Raw genomic sequence first — 24,415 nt, 5'->3', positions numbered from 1 at the left:
ATAGCATTAGTGGTGGAGGCTGCCAAATAGTGGAAATGGAGGTCACGCGGGCTTCAGACTAGAATTGCAACCTTACCCTCAAAGAGGAGATAATTTATCTTGTAGAGAACTCAATTCCTTACAAAGCGGTGCCAGTTGTCTTTTCAGGGAAGACTTGTACCCTCACCCAGACCTGGCTACTCATGTTGCATTCCATGGGCTCCAAGTTGGATGCCTGAAATGTGTCCCTGGGTCTGCATGTGGCTGCAATTCATTTGTAACTGAAAAAAGAAAAATATTTTCATTTATAAATCTTTATTCATGACCTCTGGGTGTTCCAAAGCACATTACAGTCAATACAGTGTTTTTGAAACAGTTGCTTGGTAGTATAGAATTTGAGTATTGCTGAAAAAAGATATTGTGTCAAAACTTTTTGTTTTGCACTCATCAGGACAATTGCAAGAATACCAATGTCAGGGGAAGCAACAACTTTATACTGTATGAGAAAAGAGTGTTGATTGGCTAGCAAATGGACTCTGATTTGTAGAGGCATTGCCATGGAGAATGCACCATTTAATGGTGATGGACAGTCAACTGCCAAGCATTGTTTGAAATTTAAACTAGGCAGCTTGACTTTGATTAGTCAAGGCGTTGCCCTGAGGAATGAACCAGCAAATTACTATCACTTATTTTGTTTAGCTGAAACAGGCGCAATTTGTGTACAATTCTTTCAGTCTGCAAAGAACATGGAGCTGTATATTATTACACAATGCACCACACTGTGAGCCTGACTAACAACCTTAAATTGGTTGTCAGCATAATTTTTGGTACACTGAGAATTATTTAGCAAATGTTGTCCAATCGTGGAATCACATCTAATGTTGGACACTGTGTTTTAAGTTTTGCAAGCACGGGCTGATTGGGTACGGTCTGTACCTTGCCCTTTATAAACAGTGGAAGGGACATACTGTTTGATACAATCCGCCAGTCTTTGGGACGTACGGCCTACATACTTAGCATCATGCTGGCACTGAAATTTATATACTATATTACTCATTTATGAGATAGACAAAACATCTTTTTGGCTTGATGGCAGCATCCTGTTAGTGGCGAATACCATTTACATTGCTACTGCATAGTAGCAGCGCAAAGCAGCTAGCTTCACCAGTTGCTCAACTTTTTGAGATACCTTGCCCTTCCAAGATAATCTGAGGTAGACTGGGCACTTTTCAGGGCCAAAAGTGATGGCCTTAGGCCCGTTCATGAGTTTGCACGATACATAGCGCAAAATGATCTGATCAGAGTAACCATTATTCCGCAGGATATCACGCAGTTGAGTTTAGCTTTAAAGACACCATGTATGCCTATATAGATGGTGTTGCCATGTGATCCCCTCTAGGCTCAGCTCTCACAAACATCTTTGTTGGGTTCCATGGGAAACATGTCATATATAGAATGACACCTAACCTCCTAACACTTGCATATTTCCAGTATGTGGATGATACGTTTGATATAGTTAAATCTGTAGCCACATGTAATAATTTCCTTGCAAGCCTTAATGGACTTCATCCTGTGCCTAAATTCTCCTATGACGTGGAGCAGTCAAATAAACCCCTTTTCCTTGATGTACTAGTTGAGAAATCTGCCAGGGGGTTCTCTACCATGATGTACCGCACGCCTACCTTCACTGTTCAATATTCGTGTTGGGATTCTTACAGTTCCACATGCTAGAAGTTTGGCCTCATCAACAATCTTGTAAATAGGGCCCAAGTCATTTGTTCACCATGGAAGCTTGATGCTGAAATAGGGCACATCAAATACGGGATAATGGCTACCTGGTCAGATCATTTCATGTTGTATATTGTGCAAACCCATCAATGGGCCTAAGGCCATCACCTTCTGCCCTCCGCCATGACTGAGAGGGAGTGCTTCTGAGGTGTGAAGTAGAAATCCCTAGCAGCTTTTATCCCAGTGTACTCACCAGGATGGACCTCAAATTTTCAGTGTTACTTTAGAAATGCAAGCGGTTTCTCGAGCTGTGACCGTTGTCGCATGTTAACAAATACTTGCAGCCACAGGTGAGAGCTGGGTGAAGGTGAGGACCAATGCAGGGTGAACCACTCCAAGGTGTGTGGTGAGTGCCTGTGAGAAGTGTTACCCCTCCCTTACACCCTTAGACCCCATGATAGAAAAATGGTGAACATGACTTGCACGTGAATTGGATTATAGTGAGGGAAAGTTGCACAGCATCAGCCTCACCCTCTCATTCTGACCTAGCTTGGCCCAGTAGTAAGACAAGTCTAGACGGCTAGAGATAGATCTGGATGCAGTGGGTGACCAGGACATCTGTGTCTTGACAAGCTTTAGGTGCTCCACAACATGGTGCTTACCTGCCTTCAAGACCGATGGACCGTAGGTTGGTCTAATCTGCCCAGTTTGCTAGAATCAGTCTTCACATGCCAGGGTGGACAAATCCCTAAGTCGCTAAGAGTAGGAGACTCTACAGCTACCCTCACCTTGTTTGGGCTGTCCATCGAAACAACCAGGATCTTCTGCCAGAGAGTAAATGCGGTTTCAGAAAAGGCTGACCAAAGTGAATCTTCCATAGAAACCTTGAGTCTGAGTGTGCTCTCATGAGGGTCAAAGGAAACACTACAAGAACACTCTGAGAGAAATTCAGCCAAGATTGCTGCACTTGACGTAACCAAATAAAAAATGGTACGGAATCCTTTTAAAGCATGCGCATATTGGGGCAGAGAGAAAATTCAAGAAGAGGAAGTCCCTAGCCAGCAACTTGTCCAAACATCAATCATCTGAGGTATCCTGTTCTACTTGCAGCAGAACCTTCCGAGTGCAGGTCGGCCTTAACAGTCACCTACATACCCATGGGCACCCTACCAAAAACCGCAGATGATGTACATGGTCATCTTCGCTTCAAAGGACGAACAAGAATCAATAGAAATGCAAACTGTTGCTGTTAAATACATAATATTACTTGGTGTAGATTTCTTTTTATCCATTTACATGTCCTCCAGGAAAATCTTATGTTTATTTGTTTCCATCATTATCTCATATCTTGCACGATCATCTTTTTGTCATTGAGTCACTCCTGTCTTCCAACCCATCACAGATTTTCCATTTTTTTCTTTTCTTCCCTCCCCCACCCTTTACCTCCCTCTGCACTTGCTTAAAACCTGTTAAGTTTCTAAATTTTGCCTGTTCTGATAAAGGAGGAAAGTATATAGTGGGGTTATCCAGGGGTCAGAGATAGGACCCCCCTACTTTTTCTGAAATACATTAATGACCTAGACGTGGATGTGCAGGGGCAATTTCAAAATCTGCAGAAGACACAAAACTTGGAAATATTGTGAACCATGAGGAGGATACGTAGAACTTCAAAGGGACATAGACAGGTTGGTGGGATGGGCGGACAAATTGCAGATGAAATTTAATGCAGGGAAATGTAACATGTTTCATTTTGGTAGGAGGAACAAGAAGAATATAAAATACAAAATACAATTCTAAAGGGAGTGCAGAAGACCTGAGGGTCAATGTGCAGAAATCACTGAAGGTGACAGCACAGTTTGAGGAATCAATTAATGAAGCATACAGGATGCTTGGTTTTATAAGTAGGGGCATAGATTTCAAAAGCAAGGAAGTTATGATAAACCTGTAAAAAACATTGGTTTGTCCTTAACTGGAGTGTTGTGTCCATTTCTGTGCACCACACTTTTGTAAGGAAAGGCATTGGAGAGGTGCCCAAAAGATTAATGGGAATGCTACAGGGACGAGGAGCTTCAGTTATGTGGACAGATAGGAGAAGCTGGGGCTGTTTTCCTTTGAGGAGAGAAAATTAAGAAGATATTTGATAGAAGTATTCAAAATCATGGGGGATGTGAACAGGGTAGGTAGGGAGAAACTGTTTCTGTTGGCAGAAAGATCCAGTACCAAAGGGCACCAATTTAAAGTGATTGGCAACAGAATCAATGGCAATATAAAGAAAAACTTCTTTAAGCAGCAAGTGGTAAGCATCTGGAATGTACTGCCTGAGAGTCTAGTGGAGACAGATTCAATTGTGGCTTTCAAAATAAAATTGGCCAATTATCTGAAGAGAAAATATTTGCAGGGCTATGGGGAAAATGCAGAGGAGCGGGACTAGGTGAGCCAGCATGGACAGGATGGGCTAAATGGCCTCCTTTAGCACTGTAATCATTCTATGATTCTATGATAAAAGGCCATTAACTTGAAACATTAACTTTGGGTGGAATTTTATTGGCTTCCATGTGGTGGACTAGGAGCTGGGGGAGGTTGGGGGTTGATGTGGTAAAATGCTGGCAAGAAGCATTGGGGGTTGGGGGGGAGGCTACCTGATGCAGCCTAGTTGTCAGGCTATTTTATCAGTGGTGAGACTGTAAAGGTAGTGGCTACTTACTGACTGGAGGCAGACAGCTAATTTAAATAATTAAGGGCTTCTTTATGGGCTATTTTGAGGGGCCACTAGCATTTTGCCAGCAGCACAGCAGCACCCCACTGCATGGGGACGCCACCAACTGCCAGGGGATGGCCTTCCTGTGACTTTCTGGCAGTGTGGAGTGCCATCCTGCCAATTCAGAAGATTGCTGTTACAGTCCCACTCCTGCCCACGCGGGCTCAGGGCCTGCATACAGTCCCATCACTGGGACACTTCTGAGAAAATCCTGGTCTCCGTTTCTCTCCCCAGAGACGCTGTCAGACATGCTGCGTAATTCCAGCATTTTACTTGATAATTGCTGTACTATGCCTACAACTGGAATGTTTCCAGTATCATGATAATTTGACAGTAGTTCCTGAGATGTGTACTTGAGGGCTTGTACAAATGGTAAAGGGCCTTGTAAGGTTGGATTATTCTTTTTGTAGTATTGGGAAGGGGATTGTTAGCTTATGCTTTCTATTCAGCTTTCTTGAAGGGTTGTGTTGAATTTGTGTGGAAGGCACTTCAGGCATGTGGGATTCCAGGAATGGATCTTAGATTACTGTGTTATTCCTGAGTTCTAAACAGAGTCTACCCTTTCCAACTGACATATGTCCCACAGATGTTCAACCTACATGCCTGTTGGGCGGGAGAATGTGCTCTGTGAGGGATCGGAACATCTTGTGGCCAGCAACACAGTTGTGCTGGTTTGTGTTTTGCAGGGAGGGTCTTGTGGGTAGGTCTAGCCCACAGGCTCAGATCTGCATGCACTATAAGCGCTGGTCTGTTCCCTATGGCCCAGCAGATTGCTGCCCAGTGTAGCTCAAATGAGGGAAAGGAACCCAAATGTGAGCCATTCTGTAACTCTCTGGGCTCAACCCCTCCAACATTCACCCCAAAGGAGGGCCGTCAATTGTAAATTTATTGTGTTATGATCTGTTGAATCCCATGCATTCTTCTGTGGATGGTAGTTGTGATGGGTGCTTCCAAAACACTCTCCATTCCACCTCTGTTGCCCGGCAGTCTAAATCTCACTCCCCCGTTTCTTTAATGATTTCAATGTTGCATTTGAGTCTGGAAGGTAATATGGAGATGCACTTGTGGGATTGCATTTATAAAGTGTCTTTCATGATCTAGGTGCCTCCATGACAAAGTCTTTTGAGGATTAAAGGCACAATTCCGGGGATGGGATGTGGTGCTTGGTTAACTTTGGAACATGCCTGGATGGAGCTGGAAATGGTTAACTTGAATGTAATGGAATAGATCTTGATGGTCAATGTTTTTTTTATTTGGCAGTTATCTGAAAACTTGGCCTTTTTCAACTGGCTAATAGTATTGTGACACATGTATTATGCTAGGTTGAGAATCCAATGATGATAATTGCATCTGGAAAATCTCCATTACACCAGGTTGGGGAAATAACCAATATGCCCTATGGAATTTTTAAGGAGATTGTGATAGAGCAGGCAATTATTCCAACTGACAGCCAATGGGGGATTTCATTTTACTGAACCATTCTTTTTTTTATTATTCATTTACGGGATGTGGGTGTCACTGGCTAGACCTGCATTTATTGCTCACCCCTAATTGCCCTTGAGAAGGTGGTGGTGAGCTGCCTTCTTGAACTGCTGCAGTCCCTGTGGTGTAGGTACACTCACAGTGCTGTTAGGCAGAGAGCTCCAGGATTTTGACCCAGACGGAGTGAAGGAACAATGATATATTTCCAAGTCAGGATGGTGTGTGGGTTGGAGGGAAACTTCCAGGTGGTGGTGTTCCCATGTATCAGCTGCCCTTGTCTTTCTAGATAGTAATGGTTTTGAGATAGAAGGTGCTGCCTAAGGAGGCTTGGGTGAGTTCCTGCAGTGCATCTTGTAGATAGTACACATTGCTGTTACTGGGCGTTGGTGGTGGAGGGAGTGAATGTTTGTGAATGTGGTGTCAATCAAGCAGGCTACTTTGTCCTGGATGATGTCAAGCTCCTTGAGTGTAGTTGGAGTTGCAGCTGTCCAGGCAAATAGAGAGTATTCCATCACACTCCTTGTGCCTTGTAGATGGTGGACAGGCTCCGGGGAGTCAGGAGGTGAATTACTTGTCACAAGATTTCTAGCCTTTGACCTGCTCGTATAGCCACAGTATTTATGTGGCTAGTCCAGTTCAGTTTTCAGTCGATGGTAACCCCCAGTATGTTGATAGTGGGAGATTCAGTGATTGTAATGCCATTGAATGTCAAGGGGCAATGGTTAGATTCTCTCTTGTTGGAAATAGTCATTGCCTGGCACTTGTGTGGCTCAAATGTTACTTGCCACTTGTCGGTGCAAGCCTAGATATGGTCCAGATCTTGCTGCATTTGGGCGTGGCCTGCTTCAATTGTGCAAGGATCTCAATGGGTCCCCTATCAGCTAAAGGCTGTACTTTTCTGCACCTGTGGAGATCTCACACTCTTTTAGGACTCAAACAGCCTTGGCTCATTGGTATTTTACCTCTCTGCTAGTTACTCCAGAAGATAATATTGTCAGATTCCAAAATAAGTAACTGTATTTATTTGCAGAAATGTAAGAAAGTAGGGCAGACTAACTTATGTATGATGACAGCAGTGAACAGCCTTTTTTTTAAAGCTACACTCTGTTCAAGCAGAAGGGAATAAGCCTCCTTACCAACAGAATGTAAAGGGAGAATTTTAACTCCTGGGCCTGAAGCTAGCAAGATGCTAACCTGGGAGTCTCAGGGAGAGGGCTGGCTAATAACATCTGTTGGGATCCTTTACATCCTCCTGCCCAGCTGCCCACCTGAAACAGGTGGCGGAATTTTTCATGCCTGTTGGCATCAGGCGTGTTTGGTTGCGTGAGTGGACCATATGGTGAGAAGGCCAAAAATTGGTTTCACGATGTTGTTAAACCAGTTTGCAATTGTCCACTCAGCCTGTCGATGGTGGGCCGCATTTCCTGTCATCAGACATCGGAAACCTCATTGTAGTAAACCTGCATATCATTGTAAGGCCAGCCCGCCAGAATCAGCCCCCCAACGCTGGATCGTCCACTGATGCCGGTGGGAAAACACACCGGTGCAGAACATGTCTTGACAAGTGTGACATGCAGAAGTTGGGACTTACCGCCAGAGCCTTGATCACATCACAGACATCCAAGTAACAGACAATGCTGGAGCTTGACAACGGCACACTGGAGGAACGTCCATGGCATGCTGGGTGGATTCTCATGGGCATGGCTCCACCACGAAGCAACTCACGGAAGCTGGAAATTCACCGTTGAGGGTCTGCTCACAACAGATGATGGTCGAGGGGTTGGAGAGGAAGGTCCAGCTGTGTTTGGGAGAGGAAGATGAACCGGGGGGGTTGGAGAGGAAGGTCTAGGATCGACTAGGAGAGGAAGACGTGTCAGGTGGGCGGGTGAGGTTGGGATCGGGGCAACAAAGTTGTCAGAGGGGTTAAGATTAGGAGGGGGGGATTCAAAAGTGTCGGTGGGGGTGGTTGGGAGGGTGGGGGGGTGAGTACAGGGGAGGAGAGGCAACGGGGGAGAAGATAGCGACAGGGGAGGTAGGTGTAAGGGGGGGGTGGAACATGTAAGGGAAGGAGTTCAGAGGGGGGAAGGTGTATGAAGAGGGAAGGGAGCCCAAGGGAGGAAGGAGTGCAGAGAAGGGAAGAAGGCTAGGGGGAGGAAGGAGTGTGGAGAGGGGAGGGAATAATGGTGGAGAAAGGAGTAAGGCTGGAGGAAGAAGTAAGGATGCATGAAGGAGTCAGGAAGGCGGAAGGATTAAGGCTGGAGGAGGTAGTCGATAGGGGGGATGGGCTAAGGATCGCAGAATAAGTAAGGGTGCCTGAAGGAGTCAGGAAGGGGTTAGGACTAAGCAGGGGTGGAATCTGGGGAGAGGAGGACTAAGGGGTGGGCAGTTCATGAGGGGGAAGGGGTTCCAAGGTGGGAAGGGGTTCGGAGAGGAAGGGGTTCCAAGGATGAATGTGCAAGGGAGGCGTCTGATGAATCTATGGCTGCCTCCTGGAGAGCAAACTGTGGGTGGGCATGGTAGGAGGGAATGGTGAGAGTGACCAAGAGCAAATTGAGGAAGTAGGGTGGGACAGTGAGCATTCGACGGAATTGGCAAAAGGGACGGGGAGGGTGGTTGGTGGGTACTCAGAGGCAGACACGGACCCTGGGGGTGGAAAGGAGGAGGTTGGGGACGTTAATGTGGATAGGGGTGGGATTTTAGGAGAGGAAGGGAATGTGCACATTCAGCTGGACATCCCAAGAAAAGGGTTGTGGCTGGTAGATCATGAAGGGGAGGTGGAAGGTGACGCAGGGGGGTCAACAGTGATGGGGATAAGGGAATGGGTGACTGGGGGAGAGGAAAGGCTGGGGGAGTAAATGAAATATTGTATCACCACCATGCTGTCTAAATCAAAAGTGAAACGAGAGTTGCGGTGGGTGAGATCAGGTACTGCATGGGAATGTGATCAATGGATGTGCGGAGATGCAGATCAGATGGTCAACATGAAAGCGAACACCAGCAGGCAGCATTGAAAATGCTCAGCATAATGAGGTGAGTGTGATACGTGACACACACACACTTCTCCCTCCAGAATCACTCATCAGCCAGCTGCTCCCTCTGAGGTGGCAGAGGACGAGGTTGAGGGGCCACAAGCAAAGGGGACTCGAAGGGAGCAGACAGCCTCTGAGATCACTGAGTGTATGACCCGAGTCATCCAGCTGCCACTCCTCCTCACTTTGGGTGCCTGGAGGCCGCAGCCTGTCTCCTTGAGGGGAAGGAGCACCTGGAGGGACATTGAGGTGCCCTGTATCCCTCTTATATTGTCACTGCAGTGTCCCATGGCTACTGCAATGGAGTGCAAGGTCTGTATGCATCTCTGTGTTCTGATGGACCATCATGTTGCAGGTCTGCCATCCTTCCCATGGAGACCTCCAGGTGCGCACATGTGGGTACCAGTTCATCTGAAAGCACCAGGTGCATTCCTCTGACTCACATGCCACTCTTTTGAGGGCTTCTAACAGCTCTGCGTGATGTTACCCTGCCTTCTGCTGACTCTCCAGGATGAGTTGGAAGGGCGAATCTAGAGGCTCGTCATCTGACTCATAAGTCACAGATGCCTCTTCCCCAGCAGTCCTTCGAGTGCCGGGGAGATGTGAGCAGGTTTTTCCTGCATGAAAACAGATGGAGAGAGTGTGAGCAGGACACGTGGCAATGCGTGGAATGTTTGTGTGGTGAGTGGAGCTATGGATGAGATGAGAACGTGAGCACGAGATGATATGAGCCTGATGGAGATGTGAGGGTGTGTGTGAGTTAGTGGCGTTGTCCCTTGAGATGTAAGATCCCTGTGGGTGTGTGATGGGTTTGTGAGTGTATGAGCTGAGAGTGATGAGAAGAGTGAGTTACCCTGGTGGAACGGATGAGACCATTCATCCTGTTGTGGCACTGGGTGACTGTCCTCTTTTGCAGGGCATTGACGCTGATCACCACTGCCACCGCCTTCCATGCTGGATTAGTGATGCTGCTGCCCATCTTGCGGCCAGAGCTGGGGTAGAGGACATCATGGCGGGCCTCCACGGCATCCAAAAGGCACTTGAGGGATGTCTCACTACACTGGGGAGGGGGGTGGGGGTGGTGGGGGGGTTGCGGGGAGCTGCAGTATTTTTGCCTTTTGGGGCCATCCTGTCTTCTGTGCAGCATCCTGGGCTGCAAGCACTGAGAAGTGTGCGCACGGCTGCACTTTAATGTGTTGCCCGGCTTACTGAAGCGGTGAGGTGATGGCATGGCGGGCAAGTGAGAGCGCGCCCGCCATCAAAATTGCGTGTTTCCCGGGAATGCATGATTAATGCAGCAGCTTTGGGATGATACCACATGAGAAGCCGCCATTGTGGACGGCAGGTAAAACCTTGTTTTTCCTGCTCGCTACCACACTTAGTGCAAATCTGGGAAAATTCCGCCCAGGTATTGAGGTGCCCAACAGCCCTCAGATAAATTAAGGGGGTTGCAGCTCTGATGGGTGGGAGGTGTTTGGGGAAGGGGATAGGGAGGGGAGCCGGGGGAGACCTCAAGGCAGCAGGGGCTTAGATTTTACTTTTGGGGTCTCAAGAAGCACTTGTGTTCCTCCTTTTACTTTACAGTTTACAGCTTAACTTTAGACTTCTTCCTTGATCATGATTAAAGGTAGAAATAGCTCTTTGTATAAATATGCATGGATATTGGGATTGAACTTCCTCGGAGCGGCTATCAGCGTTGGATTACCACTCTGATCTCAGTTTCTTACCTAAAATCCTATCTCGCCTAGCCTTCCAACTCAGGCCGGATGAGATCGGAGTAGTGCAGCGCATCCCTAGGTCCTAGCCTCAAAGTCAGCTCTCTTGAAGGGAAGGAAGCCATGGCTCCCTTTTTTTAGAGCACTAGCTACTGTAAAGCAGATAAGTTTAAAGGTCCAGTGAGGTTTAAAGTTTTTTAACAGGCCAGGGAGAAGGTAAGTGTATAAGGTAAGTGGCTAGGATTTGTGGCAGGGTCGGACCACATGGGGGACGGTGGGGCAGGGTTGGGCCTCGTGGGTGGGTTGGGTCAGGCCTCATTGGGGGGGGCGATTAGTCCTCAGGCTGGGGTGGGGGATCAGGCCTAAGGGAGTGGTGTCAGGTCTCGGGGTGATGGAGGATTGGGCCTCGGGGGGGTTGGAGGGTCAGGCCTTGGGTTTTGTGGGGATCGGGCATTGAGGGGCTGTCGGGCCTCGGGGTGTGGGGTCTTGGGGCTTGGAGGGTGTGTCAGGTCTCTGGCAGGGTGGGGGTTTGGGCCTCAGGAGCGTGGAGGGAGCAGGCCTGGGGGGTGCTGTCAGGCCTCAGGAGGCTGTTGGGCCCTGAGGGGGTGTCGGGTGTTGGGTGGGCAGTCGGGCCTCAGGAAGTGGAGTGGGGGGGGGTGGGTGGCAGTAATTGTAGTTCTGATAAACATAGGGCTGTAGCTTTAAGAATATTCCTGTGGTGTAAGATCACATGATCTGTGTAAACCAATGAATTAGCAGCGTGGGGATCCTCTGGGGAGAGTTCTTCTTTAGTTATAGAGTTAGATGCACACATGTAGCTGCTGCTGCTGTTGTCTTGTAAATAAAGTTCAATGTTTCCACCAGGAAAAGTTGACTGGAAAATCAACTCTATAACCAACTGGTGACGCAAGTAAATTAGATCCGGTGCTGTCCCTCGCCCAGCGATTGTGATATCGAAGGTAATGGAAAAAAAAAGGCAGATATACTCATCCGAGGTGCCACACTTTGGCAGATTCGACCCTTTGAACCAGCCGCAGATGACTGATCTCAATATATAGAATGTCATGAGTTATACTTTCAAGACCATCATGGAGGAGGAAAAGAGGAGAGTGATTCTCCCGAGCATTTGTGGGAGAAAAACCTACAGTTTATTTCGAAGCTTGATGGCCCCCAATGTCCCAGATTAAAAGGCCTTCAGTGAATTAGTAGACCTCATTAAGGTATATTTTCAACCCAAGCCCTCAGTCACAATGCAGAGGTTCAGATTCAATTTGCCAAATAGAGCTCCCGGGGAGAACATTGCTACCTACTTGGTGAAATTAAAGCAACTAATGGAATATTGTGACTTCAGTGAAACCCTGAACGATATGCTGAGGGATCGTTTGGTCCATGGCGTGCAAGAGGATGCTATTCAGCGAAGATAGCTGGCTGAAAGGTATCTTGATTTTAAGAAAGCGTTAGAAATAGCGCTTGCAATGGAAAATGCTGCAAGGGGTTCACAAGTGATTCAAGATGTGCAAAATGGCGCCATTTTCCTGATTGGGCGGGAACGGTCAGTGGAAAGTGGTGCGGAAAGCCGGGACTCCACCAAGAAGCCCCCGCTAACTGAAAATTTAGGGGATACAGCTTAGCAACAAACTCAAAAACTAATTTTTATCGATATGGAAACAATCATGCTCCTAATGATTGGCAATTTAAAAAGGTGGAGTGTTATTTTTGTCATAAAAGTGGACACATATTGAAACACTGCAAAGCGAGATTAAAATAGATTTCCAGACAAGAAACGAAGTCCAATGAAGTACATAGCGCGGAAGATCCAGAAACAACCAATTCTGACATTTATTCCTTATCAACATCAAAGTTGGGAAGGCAGAGCCAATTACTGTCATGTTGCACCTGAATGGTGAACCGTTAAAAATGGAAGTAGACACAGGTGCTTCTACCACTGTAGTAGAACACGCTTTCAGATATTTAAATAAAGGTATCAATAGTTAAATTTGGAACAAACCTCCGCCAAGTTGAAAACGTACACAGGCGAAGAATTCCAGGTAAAAGGTATCACCAGAGTACCTGAGCTCTGAAGAAGAGTCATACAGACTCGAAACGTTAACTCTGTCTTTCTCTCCACAGATGCTGTCAGACTGCTGAGTTTATCCAGCATTTTTTGTTTTTGTCACCAGAGTACCTGTTTACCATAGACACCAAACAGCAAAACTACCAGTGATGGTGGTAGGAGGTGAATGACCTTCTAGAGTGTGATTGGTTGAAAGAGATTAAATTATACTGGTCTAAAATCTTCCAGTTGCGAACAGGGAGAGTGCCAGAGCTGTTAAAATAAAAAGACACCGTCTCCAAGGATGAACTGGGAAAAATCAAAGGCCTACAGGCCAAGATTTATGTGGACCCAGAAGCAACTCCTCACTTCTTGAAAGTAAGACTGGTGTCATATGCCCTGAGAGAGAAAGTTGATGTTGAGTTGAACTGGCTGGAGAGGCTGGGTGTCATTAAAACGGTTCAGTTCTCAGAGTGGGCAGCACTCAAAGAACCTGTCCTAAAACTGGATCAGGCTGTATGGATCTGTGGGGACTATAAACTAACAGTCAACAAAGCAGCCAAACTGGACAGGTATCCTATTCCCAAGATTGAAGACCTCTATGTCAAACTAGCAGGACGGTCAACGTATACAAAGCTTGACAAGCCACACATATCAGCAACTGGAACTGGAACTGAATAATACCTCCCAAGAATTTGTGAACATAAACACCCACAAATGGTTATATCAATACACACGCCTGCCCATCGGTGTTTCTTCGGCCTGTGCCATTTTTCAGAGGACGGTGGAGAGCTTGCTACAAGGATTACCTCAAGTTGTAGTCTACATGGGTGATGTACTAATAACTGGATTCATGGAAAAAGAACACTTGGCTTATCTAGAGGGGGTCCTGAAATGATGTTTAGAAGAAGGAGTGCACCTAAAGAAGGAAAAATGCACTTTTCAGGCAAATTAAGTCATTCATTTGGGCCACTGGGTGGATACCCAAGTGTTACACCCTGTTGAAGAGAAAGCTAAAGCAACCAGAGAGGCATCTGCACTGAAGAGGATCTCTTAACTTAAATCATTTTTAGGGATGGTAAATTATTATGGCCGATTTCTACCAAACTGGGCCATTAAAGCCCCAGTTGTTGGATCTTGCGGATCCCCATTGCATGCTTGTAAGTGGTGGCTGAGTTGGTAGTATAGATAGAGTTGATCAGGAGACACTCCTTAGGTGGAAAACATTATGGGCAGAATCTTGCCCTTGGATGGCATGCGGGCCCCACCAGCTCAGCAGCAGGAGGACAGCCGACCCCCACCACCAAAACGGGGCCTGCCAACATTTTAAGTGGGCGGGCCAATTAAGGCCCGCCCAGTGGCCTGTCCGACAGGAAGCACTATGCGCTTCCTGTGCAGGGTGGGGGGGAGGGATTCCCCATCTGTCAAAGTGCGCTCTTTTGCACATGCGCATGAAAGAGCGCACTACTCCCTGAGACCAAGTGCTGTCTCAGGGAGATTAGTGACGGGTAAGTAAAGTCTAAAAATAAATAAATATTGAAGCTATTAACATGTCCCCCTCATGTGACAATGTCACACGAGATGGGACATGTTAATAATAAACACATAAAATTTATTAAATGTTTAAAAAACGGCCATAAAGCTTCATCCCGCCAGTGGATGGAGTTTCATGAATAATCAGGGTCTCCTTGCCTGCCCGCCAGCCTTAAGCTTGGACGGGCAGGTACTTAATTATCTTAACTAGACTATCAATGGCCTCAACTGACCATTGACAGGTCAGCGGGCGGACAGCTGATTTTGCTGTCCGCCCACCTTCCTAAAAATTTAAAGGGACCGGGATGACGTCGGGGGTTCCTGCTGACGTCATCCTGTGTCATTTTCCTCTCGGCAAGCGGGCCCCGCCCCCAAATTGCTGAGGGGAAAACCCTGCCCTATGTTTATTTACCACGGTATTCAACAGCAACTACATGAGTGCTTTCACTTCAAACCCTATCTCCAGACTACTGACTACTAACTACAGTTAGTCCGCACTAGTCCTCTAATGGTTACTAAAGATCATGTGATCTTTCTTTATAACGTTCTTCTTAAAGGTATATTACACATTAGGTAAAACCATAATTACCACACCAGTTGATCCCGTTATGTTGCCTGTGCGATTTCACACTCGTCGCAAGGGCAAAACAGGCAGGAGGGCAGCCAACATTTTGCAAAACCTCATCCAAGGGTGGGATAAAAAGGGTCAGCAGCAATGCCATTTTGAGTAATGAGGAGTTTAGGAGATGGTTTACTGCTGTTTGCTTATTTAAACTTGACAGTTTCATCTCAGTTCTGAACTTCATTCTTAGCATTTCTAGGCTTCATTTCAGGACTCATTGGTGTCTCTAAGACCTCCAGGGGATTTTGACCATGTGGACCCTTTGGATTTCAGACAGCCTTATATAACCTTAGTAATGGGGGATTGTGGTCTCCGCTGAAGTCACCTCCTCCCCTTAGTAAGAGAGGGGCAGAAGGGAGAGGAGGCCAGGTATCCCAAAGCAGCTCCCAGGGGAGCAACCTGTGGGAGGAGAGCTGCAGGCACAAGGGGCACAGAGCCAGCAGGTAGTCCAAGATGGAAGGGGCTGCAGAAGACGCCACTATCCTGCTGCCAGGGTTTACAGGCAGCGATGCAGCTACCTCAATATGTCTGAGGTGCAATGCCAAAGGAGGCTCCACCTCTCCAGGGAGACTGTGATCTCCATTTGTCATAAGATCATGCCAGTGGCTCTGAGGGTCACAGTGGCCCTCAACTTCTATGTCTCCAGCTCTTTCCAGGGGTCAGTGGAGTTTTGTGGAGTGTCCCAATCTGTCCACAATTGCATCAAAGGAGCTCTGTTCAGGCTGACATTTATTCATTTCTGTACAGACAAGGCCAGCCAGGTTGAGTGAGCCAGAGGCGATTGCTAGGTTCCCCTGCATCCAGGAAGCAATCGACTGCACACATGTGGCCATCAAGGTGCCAGTGGGTCAATTGGGTGCCTTCACGAACAGGAAGGGATTCCACTCGATGAACATGTAGATAGTGTGTGACCACAGGTTGCAGATTCTGCAAGTCTGTGCAAGGTACCCTGGCAGCTCCCACGGCACTTATATCCTGAGACACTCCCAGGTACCAAGGCTATTCAGTGTTCCAGCCTGGATGGATGGCTGCTCGGTGACAAGGGCTTTCTGTTGGAAATCACCCAGGAACAGAGGCAGAGCAGTGTTGCAATAGGAGTCATGGCTCCACGAGGGCAGCGATAGAGAGGAACTTATGTCTTCTGAAGATGCGCTTCCGTTGCCAGGACCATTCAAGGGGAGCAGTACAATATGCTCAGAGTGGGTGTCACTGATAGTGGTTGCATGCTGCGCTCTCCACAATCTGGCACTGGCAAGGGGGGACCCACTGAAGGAAGAGGATCTTGAGGCAGCTCCACAGGCCACAGAGGATGAGGATGAATCCAGCAGTGAATCAGAAGAGGAGCACAGTGAGGAGAATGCTGAAGGCGTGGAGGCAGACCTCTGCATCCCTGGTGTTCCTGCCCCCCCCCCCCTTCAGGGAGGCAAGGGCACCAGGGACGCCTTGATCCAATGCATCTTCAACTAGCCTGCCAAAGATCTGCTTCCACCTCACACCAGGGCTGCCACCCCCATCCAGAATATCTGAAAGGACCCTTTCATTTGAACCCAAAGTCCACTCAGTGTCTGTGCAATAAGGTTTAGAGCCCCTTGCGTCCAGCATTAGATACTGGCGTACCCTACACCAAAAATAAAGTGAAGCATGCTCAAGCCATTATGATAAAAACAAACTTTATGTAATTTTCACAATCAAAACAAATTAACATTACCATCCCTGGTGTTCATTTCCGTACCAGTAAACATAAGCAAAACACTGAAGAACATAAGATCACCCGTGACCAGCCCATCTTGTGCTCACGGTGCCTTGAACTTATGTGAACCGAGTGCTACGTCTTGGTGCCCCCCCTCACCCGGTCCCCTACTTCACTGGCAGCAGCATTGCAAGCAGCTTGCTGATCCTAGTGCCTTTTTGGCCTCAATGATTTTGGTAGTTGTCCTTTGGCCAGTGGAGCCTGTGCTGGCCCCGCCTGGGAGGGAGTGGCCAGTGCCTTGGCTGGCATCTCCCCAATTATTGCAGCCTCATCAGATGCCATGGTCACTGGCAGAGGGGTGGAGGAACTACTGCTGTCATCCAGAGCGCCCTGAGAGGATCTCACAGAGACGACAAGCAGCTTATGCGCAAATGTGAGGTCACTCTGGACCTCCCTGCTTGCCATTGATGGACAAGCACCTAGCTGGGATACTGGGTGCCTCATCCATCTCCCACACTGGAACTAGCCACCCAAGATCATTGCCTGTGTGAGGGCTTGCAGGTCCGACTGCAACCTCAGGAACTCCTCATTCTGTCCCTGGAGCTGCCTCTCCATGAGAGTGGCCACTCTCTCAATGGAGGAGGCAGTGTCATCGGCCATGAGGGTCAACACAATGCTTATGTTCTACATGGACTTCTCCACAACAGAGACCATGGCACACAGATCCTCCTGGATCTCTGCCAGATCCTCCCACATATTCCGCTGGATATCCAGCATCTGCCGCTTAATGGACGACTCCAAAGGCTCATCATCTGCCATCGACTCAGCATCGTCCTGGTCTCCAGCAGTGCCCCGACTACCAGCGCCCTGGGCACTCTCTGCCTCTGTCTGCTCCTCGAGCAAATGTGAAGTGCCCTCACCGCTGTGCACCGACCTTGTAGCCAACGATCTAAAGTCCACCAAGTGCTGGTATCTGCGCTGGTGTCTGATTCAGAGACCGGGCATGACGCAGGTGCAGCCAAAGACGAGTGGTCCTCTGGCATCTGGAGTGGCTCTTTGGGGTCCTGGGAACAAGTGCCTGCTGGCAAATCTGAGGGAAAACAATGACATGTCATTAGTGTAAGTCATCACACTGTCGCAGTGCATTCCAGGCACTCTGGTAAGACAATGGAGATCTGCCTCATGGTGCCATCACCTTTCAATGATCAATGAGGAATCCAGTTTTGAGGCTCCCATCAATGAAGAGACTACACAAGAATGTTTGCACTATCCGAAACTCTCACCTCTGTGTTCTGTGCTCTTACCTTCGTCTGACATCCCAGCCTCTCCACGACCGACTGAACAAAGAGCATGGCGCTTCTCCAGCTCCAAGGTGTCCCACTCAAATCTGGTCAGGATTAGGAGGTTTGGGGGCCTCCGCCTGTCCGTGACCTCTCAATGTTGTTATGGTTTGTCTTATCCTAAAAGAGGAGCATTGATTAGTCCACTCTCTACCTGCAGTGCCATTGCGGCCTGGCCAACCCCAGTTGAAGAACACCTTGTCAGGCATATCCGAATCGTGACCCTCAATCCACAAGGCACTCAGTCCAAGCAGCCAGGGCTCACCCCCTTTGCCAGCTCTGGTGCCATTGACGGTTGGCGCTCAAGCTAACATCCATGAGCCCCATGGGGGGACAGCCAGACCTTAATACTTCTCCACACAGATCCATGCCAACACAGTGCTAACTCTTCCCAAGTGCAGCAGGTCGTTGAACCTTTAACGACACTGCACAGTGTCGTGGCTGCTGACCTCGGCTGTCACCTTCTCCCAAGCTTTTTTGGCCAGGTGCAGTGTCCTCCTCCTTCCATCTCTGAGGACAAGGGTATCCTTCCTGGCAGCCGCCTCCTCCAAAAGCACCGCAAGGCATTCATTCAAAAACCGGGGTGGGGAGGGGGCCAAGTTCCCACTCGACCTGCCCTCTCACCTGATGTCTCCAGCTGCTGTTGAGGCCATAGCTTTGGTCTCCAGAATCAAAAAAAATGTTTCTCCCTGGCAGCCTTCAAGGAGCTGCCTGCGCTGTTTTTAGTCGGCTCTCCGGGTCGCCATTGGACCCGGCACCTGACAGGCCTCTGCCCCCGCCCAGCCCTTCCCGACATTGGGAAGACGCGTTTCATGCTGGGCAGACCTTAATTGGCCAGCCAGCACGGAATCATGGTCATGGTCCGATCATGGGCTGTTTCCTGACTGGTCCTGGGCTCGCCGATCGCGCACACCTGCCAAGGGTAAAATTCATGCCATAACATTTCCTCTGACAGCCATTTTCACAGATTACATGACCTTTGGGAAGGTATTGTTCACACCTCCCAAATAATGCTCTCCTGGCTGAATTGATATGGAGTAATACTGTGGATGAAGCCTACCTCTGAGAAACAACCTTCATGGATGTTAGGAACATAAGAAATAGGAGCAGGAGTAGATCATTAGGTCCATCAAGCCTGCTCTGACATTCAATACGATCATGACTAATCTGACTGTGGCCTCGAGTCCACTTTCCTAACTGCCTTCCCATAATCCTTGGCTCTCTTGTAGATCAAAACTCTGTCTAACTCCACCTTGAATATATTCAATGACCCAGCCTCCACTGCTCTCCATGGAGGAGAATTCCAAGGACTAATGAACATCTGAGAGAAGAAATTCTTCCCATCTCCAACTAAAATGGAGACTCCTTATTCTGAAACTGTGGCTCCTCGTTCTAGATTTCTCCATGAGGGGAAACATTCTCTCAGCATTAAGCGCCCTCAGAATTTTACATGTTTCAATAAGATCAGCTCTCATTCTCCTAAACTCCAATGAGCATAGGCCCAACTTGCTCAACCTTTCCTCCTAAAACAACCCTTTAATCCCAGGAATCAACCTAGTGAACTTTCTCTGAACTGCTTCCAATGCAAGTATATACCTCCTTAAATAAGGAGATGAGAAATGTACACAGCACTCTAGGTTGGCCTCACCAATGCCCTGTCAAGTTATTGCAAGGCTTCCCTACTTTTATGCTCCATTCCCCTTGTAATAAAGGCCAACATTCCATTTGCTTTCCTAATTACTTGCTGTACCTGCGTGTTTGCCAAATGTCCAAGGACATCCAGAGGGCATTCTGCAGTATCTCTCCATTTAAATGAAATTCTGCTTTTCTATTCTTCCTACCTCACATTTTCCCACAATATAGTCCACCTGCCAAATTTTTTGCCCACTCTCTTAATCTCTCTATATCCCTTTGCAGACCCTTAGATGTAATTTTGCCCAAACATTTTGGAGTCCCAAGAGCAGCCGGAAATCCAGCAGGCCCAATCAAAAGGCTGGTAGCTCAACAGCCTCAGCAGCACCACCAAGAGCTGTGCCCACTGCTGACATGTGCAGGGGCCCTGCAGCAATCTCTAGTTAGGGCTGACAAATTCATTAAAAGAATTAAATTGATGGAGTAAAAACACCTCTCACCAGATCACTGGGGCTGTGAGGCTGCCCTTCCAGTCCACTGTTGACTGTTATGAGGGCGTGAGGATGGGTAAAAATAACTCCTGTTCTACCACTCCAGGTCTGACCATTACAGCGGTTTTTTTTTGGTGAATTTAGAGATGATGTGCTTTGCCATTACTGCAGGAGCCCCGCTATTTACGCTCTCAGATTATAAAGGATTAGTCAGACAGGTTTTCTTAGGCTGAGCAAATAACAAGGTAGGTTTATTGAAAATATTTCCCGAATTAAAAAAAGGACTAGGTAAATTGCAGCCACCGTTCATGCGTCACACACACGTTCTCTGGGCCTACACACACACGCACACACACACACACTAGCACAGATGGTAGAATAAGAGGATTGCTTAAGGATTTTTTACATTTTGTGAAGAAGATAAAACAAAGCAGTTTACAGTTAGCAGTCCTTTGGCTGGTCCCGATGTGGTGATTCCACATCGTGGCCATTTTGTTCAGCTGTCTTCCTGGGTGTAATTTAATGGAGCAGACTTCCATGTTTTCTTCCTAAAAGATATCAGTTTGCAGTAGATTTCTCTTCTCAGGATGGTAATTTTGCAAATCTATGTACAATACTTTCAAGAGAGAGAGAAAGCGAGCAAATAACTTTTTGCAGCCTGTTTCAGCACAGCATTCTGATCTCTGAACTCTCTTGCTTGGTAACAGCCTCTTAAAATATTTTGGCTGTATATTCCAGAGGAATTTGATTAGTCCATGTCTGTTGCAGTCATTGTGTTAGAACAGGTAACTGCATTTTGATGTCTCATCTCAGAAACATTTGAAAGATTTCACGATAGCATAAAGCCAGCAGGAGATGGAGTCTTTCATGCTCCCCAGGGGGTTGTGTGTCTATTCTGCTTCATCCCACGTGGTGGAATTTAAGCTTGTATATGGTAGTTGTCCGGCAGTCCTTCATTTTCTTAAAAAGATTTCAGTTTATTTTTTAAAATCTAGTCAGAAAAAGAAAAAATAGAAAATGTTTCTTTTTATTTAAAAAAGTACATTGTTGTAACAACTCTTTAAATGAAAATATCCTTACACCACCCCTGCACCTGGGCGGCAGTTGGGAGGTTACCTGCATTTAGCTGGCAGCCTCCCCACTCGGCAGGAGTTTGAACCACCATTGGCAAAATGCTGATGGCCTGGTAAAAAGGTTCATATCAGGGCATCTGAGCATTTGGATTTGCTTCCTGCTTCCTTCTGGTGGGAAGCCTGACCACAGCCCTTCCTGCCGTCGGTAAAATTCCCCGACAGTGGAGCCTGCTCAGGGAGCTGAACCAACCTGACTCTCCTTTGTGTTCCTCTCACAGCTCACATTCTCACCTTTTTTGTAAATGTCAGCAAATTTGGCTACAATACACCTTGTCCTTAAGCTCATGGTTTATAAGGCCAGTGTTCTTAGCACCTTGCTGTATGGCTGTGAAACATGGATGACTTACAGTTGTCAAGAAAAGAAGCTCAACAAATGCCATCTTCACGGTCTGTGGTACATTAAGAGTCTATCCTGGCAGGACAATATCACAAATGCAGCAGTCCTCTCAAAGGCAGAGCTCCCTAATTTGTTAATGTTCATCAAATAGAACCAGCTTCATTGTCTCAGGCACACCTGCAGAATGGAAGACGGTCACATACCCAAGGACTTTCTGTATATTGAGGTAGCCAGAGCTGGATGACCAGTAGAACACCCAAAGGTCCGTTCAAGGATGCTTCAAGGGTGCCATGAAGGCTCTAGTCATTGATTATTGCACCTGGGAATCACTAGCTGATGACCAAAAAAAATGGTAACACCTCCTTTGGGCTGGCTTGTGCCACTACAATGACCAATGGTTATAGCAGCTTGGCAATAGACGCCAATGCCAAAATCAATAACCCAAACTATTAGACATATCACTCGGGTAATGGGACCCTGGCTGAGAGAGCAATTACCAGCCATGACCTAATCAAGGCAATGGGAATACACTAGCCATGACCATATTTGGGTCACTGGGCAGTTGGCAAGAGAAGGTCATGTGGCAAACAAATCCTTTGCATACTTAAGCACCTGCTTTCTCTGCAGAACAGGACAAGCAAATGAGATGCTGGAGGAACAAGACCCTGAATGGGTTCCTTTCCTCTCTCTCTGTGTTTCTTTCTCCATCTTGCAAGTTGAACCCTATGTGCTGATTTTGACTATACAGGTGCCACAGACAGAGAGCTTAAAAAGAACTCAACCCAGAACTGCTGTCTCCAGAAGATAAAGCATCCATTCACAGCTTAACCACTGCAACGCTGAAAGCAGCAGGACCACCGAGTGAAAGAAGCAGGATCACCAAATTCAGCCTGAAGCCAGCCAAGTCCCCAGCCTTCAAGAGCTGTGTACACCTTTAATTTTACTGGACTCTAACTTACTTAATCTATGTCCTCCACCAACCCCCACCGCCCCCCCCCCCCCCCCCCCCCCCCCAATCTGTTATCTATTTGTGCATGTATGAACTTCAAGTGTTTCATGAAGAGGCTTTCTTTCTCAATGTAGAATATCTTCATCGAATCTTATGAAATATCTCCGTAGAATGTTCCAGATCCCAAAAACTCTCTGAGTGAAAAGATTTATTCTCACCTCTCTGTTAGGTCTTTTGTTAATAATTTTATAAAATTATAAAATAATAAATTTATAATCTCTAACTATTGACCAATTCTCAATGGACTAGTTTTTTCTCTATTTACTATGTCAAAACCTCCCATCATCTTGAAAACTACTTAATCTTCTGTCTTCAAAGGAGAGCAGTCCTAACCTTTACCACCTCTTCTCATAATTGAAGTCCCTCATTCCTGGTAACACCTGGTAAGCCTTCTCTATAACCTTTCAAAGTTCTTTACATCTTTCCTGAAGTGTGGTGCCCAGAAATGTAGACACAAGTATCCAGCTTAGATCTAAACTGGGACTGATAAAGTTCTAGAATGATCTTTCTTTTATATTCTATCCCTTTATTTATAAGCCCAAGTAACACATACGTTTTTTTTAAAACCACTAATCACTTGCCCTGCCACCTTGAATGATTTGTGCAAAGGATACCAACGTCTTTCTCCTGATCTGCACTTTTCAAAATTGTGCCATTTATAGCATACCTCTTTCCATATTATTCACCCTGAAATACATTACTTCACATTTCTGTCCATTGAACAGCATCTAATATGTTTCTGCCTATTTAACCATCTTGCCCACCTCAGCCTGAAGTATACAATCACTATCTACTGCATTGTCAAGGGTCATCATTCCCATTCCGCCACTTTAATTGGCCCAGATAATGTTGAATGCTTTGATTTTGCCTTCAGTCTTATCCTCTTATAACACTTTTTTTGGTTTACTTTTACCAAGCCAATTTTCTGTTCTGATTGGAATGTTGTCAACAGTGATGAGGATAGTCTTGAACTTCAATAAAACATAGACAGTGAATTGGGCAGACAAGTGGCAGATGAAGTTCAATGCAGAGAAGTGTGAGGTGATTCATTTTGGTAGGCAAAGTATGATGAGACAGTATAAATTAAAAGGAGAACTTCAAAAGGAGGTGCAAGAGCAGAGGGACCTCAGTGTATATGTATATAGATCATTGAAGATAGCAGGGCATGTTGAGAGAGCAGTGAATAAAGCATATAGTATCTTAGGCTTTATTAATAGGAGCATTGAGTACAAGAGTAAGGATGTCATGTTGAACTTGTATAGGACACTGGTTAGGCCTCATCTGGAGTACTGCATCCAGTTCTGGGCACCATACTTGAGGAAGAATGTGAAGGCATTAGAGAGAGTACAGGGATGATTCACAAGAATGATTCATGGGATGAAGAACTGTAGCTATGAGGATAGATTGGAGAGGAAGGGACTCTTTTCCTTGGAGATAAGAAGGCTGAGAAGAGACTTGATAGAGCTATTCAAAATCCTGAGGGGTATGGACAGGGTAAATAGTGAGAAACTGTTCCCACTCAAGAGAACATCAAGAACCAGAGGACACAGATACAAAATAATCGGCAAAAGGAATAAACCATGAGGAAATATTTTTTCACCCAGAGGGTGGTTGGAGTTTGGAACAAACTTCCTGAGAGGGTGGTGGAGGCAGGTTCGATCGAGGTATTCAAAAAAGAACTGTATTACTACCCGAAAAGAAATAATGTGCAAGGTTACGGGGATAAGGAAGGGGAGTGGGACTAGGTGGAATGCTCTTTCAGAGTGCCAGTGTAGACTAGATGGGCTGACTGGTCTCCTTTTACGCTGTAAAGATACTGTGAGTCTGTGAACTTAACCAGTGTATTCATCCATTTTTCTTAAGTCTTTCATCTATAAAATCATC

At 46.7% G+C, this 24,415-nt stretch overlaps 1 long non-coding RNA gene across 1 annotated transcript in view; it reads left to right on the top strand.

Moving 5' to 3' along the window:
* Positions 1–22,476, top strand: part of LOC121276714 — a 30,235-nt gene extending 7,759 nt beyond the window's left edge. Inside the window, exon 3 of the long non-coding RNA XR_005942740.1 lies at positions 22,271–22,476. This is a non-coding gene — a long non-coding RNA (uncharacterized LOC121276714). The remainder of the gene's footprint in view (positions 1–22,270) is intronic.
* Positions 22,477–24,415: the final 1,939 nt, after the last annotated feature.

Source organism: Carcharodon carcharias, chromosome 4 (genome assembly GCF_017639515.1).
Source record: "Carcharodon carcharias isolate sCarCar2 chromosome 4, sCarCar2.pri, whole genome shotgun sequence".
Classification (NCBI taxonomy): Eukaryota; Metazoa; Chordata; class Chondrichthyes; order Lamniformes; family Lamnidae; genus Carcharodon; species Carcharodon carcharias.
The sequence above is the reverse complement of the archived record's forward strand: the minus strand, read 5'-3'. Positions and strand labels throughout refer to the sequence as shown.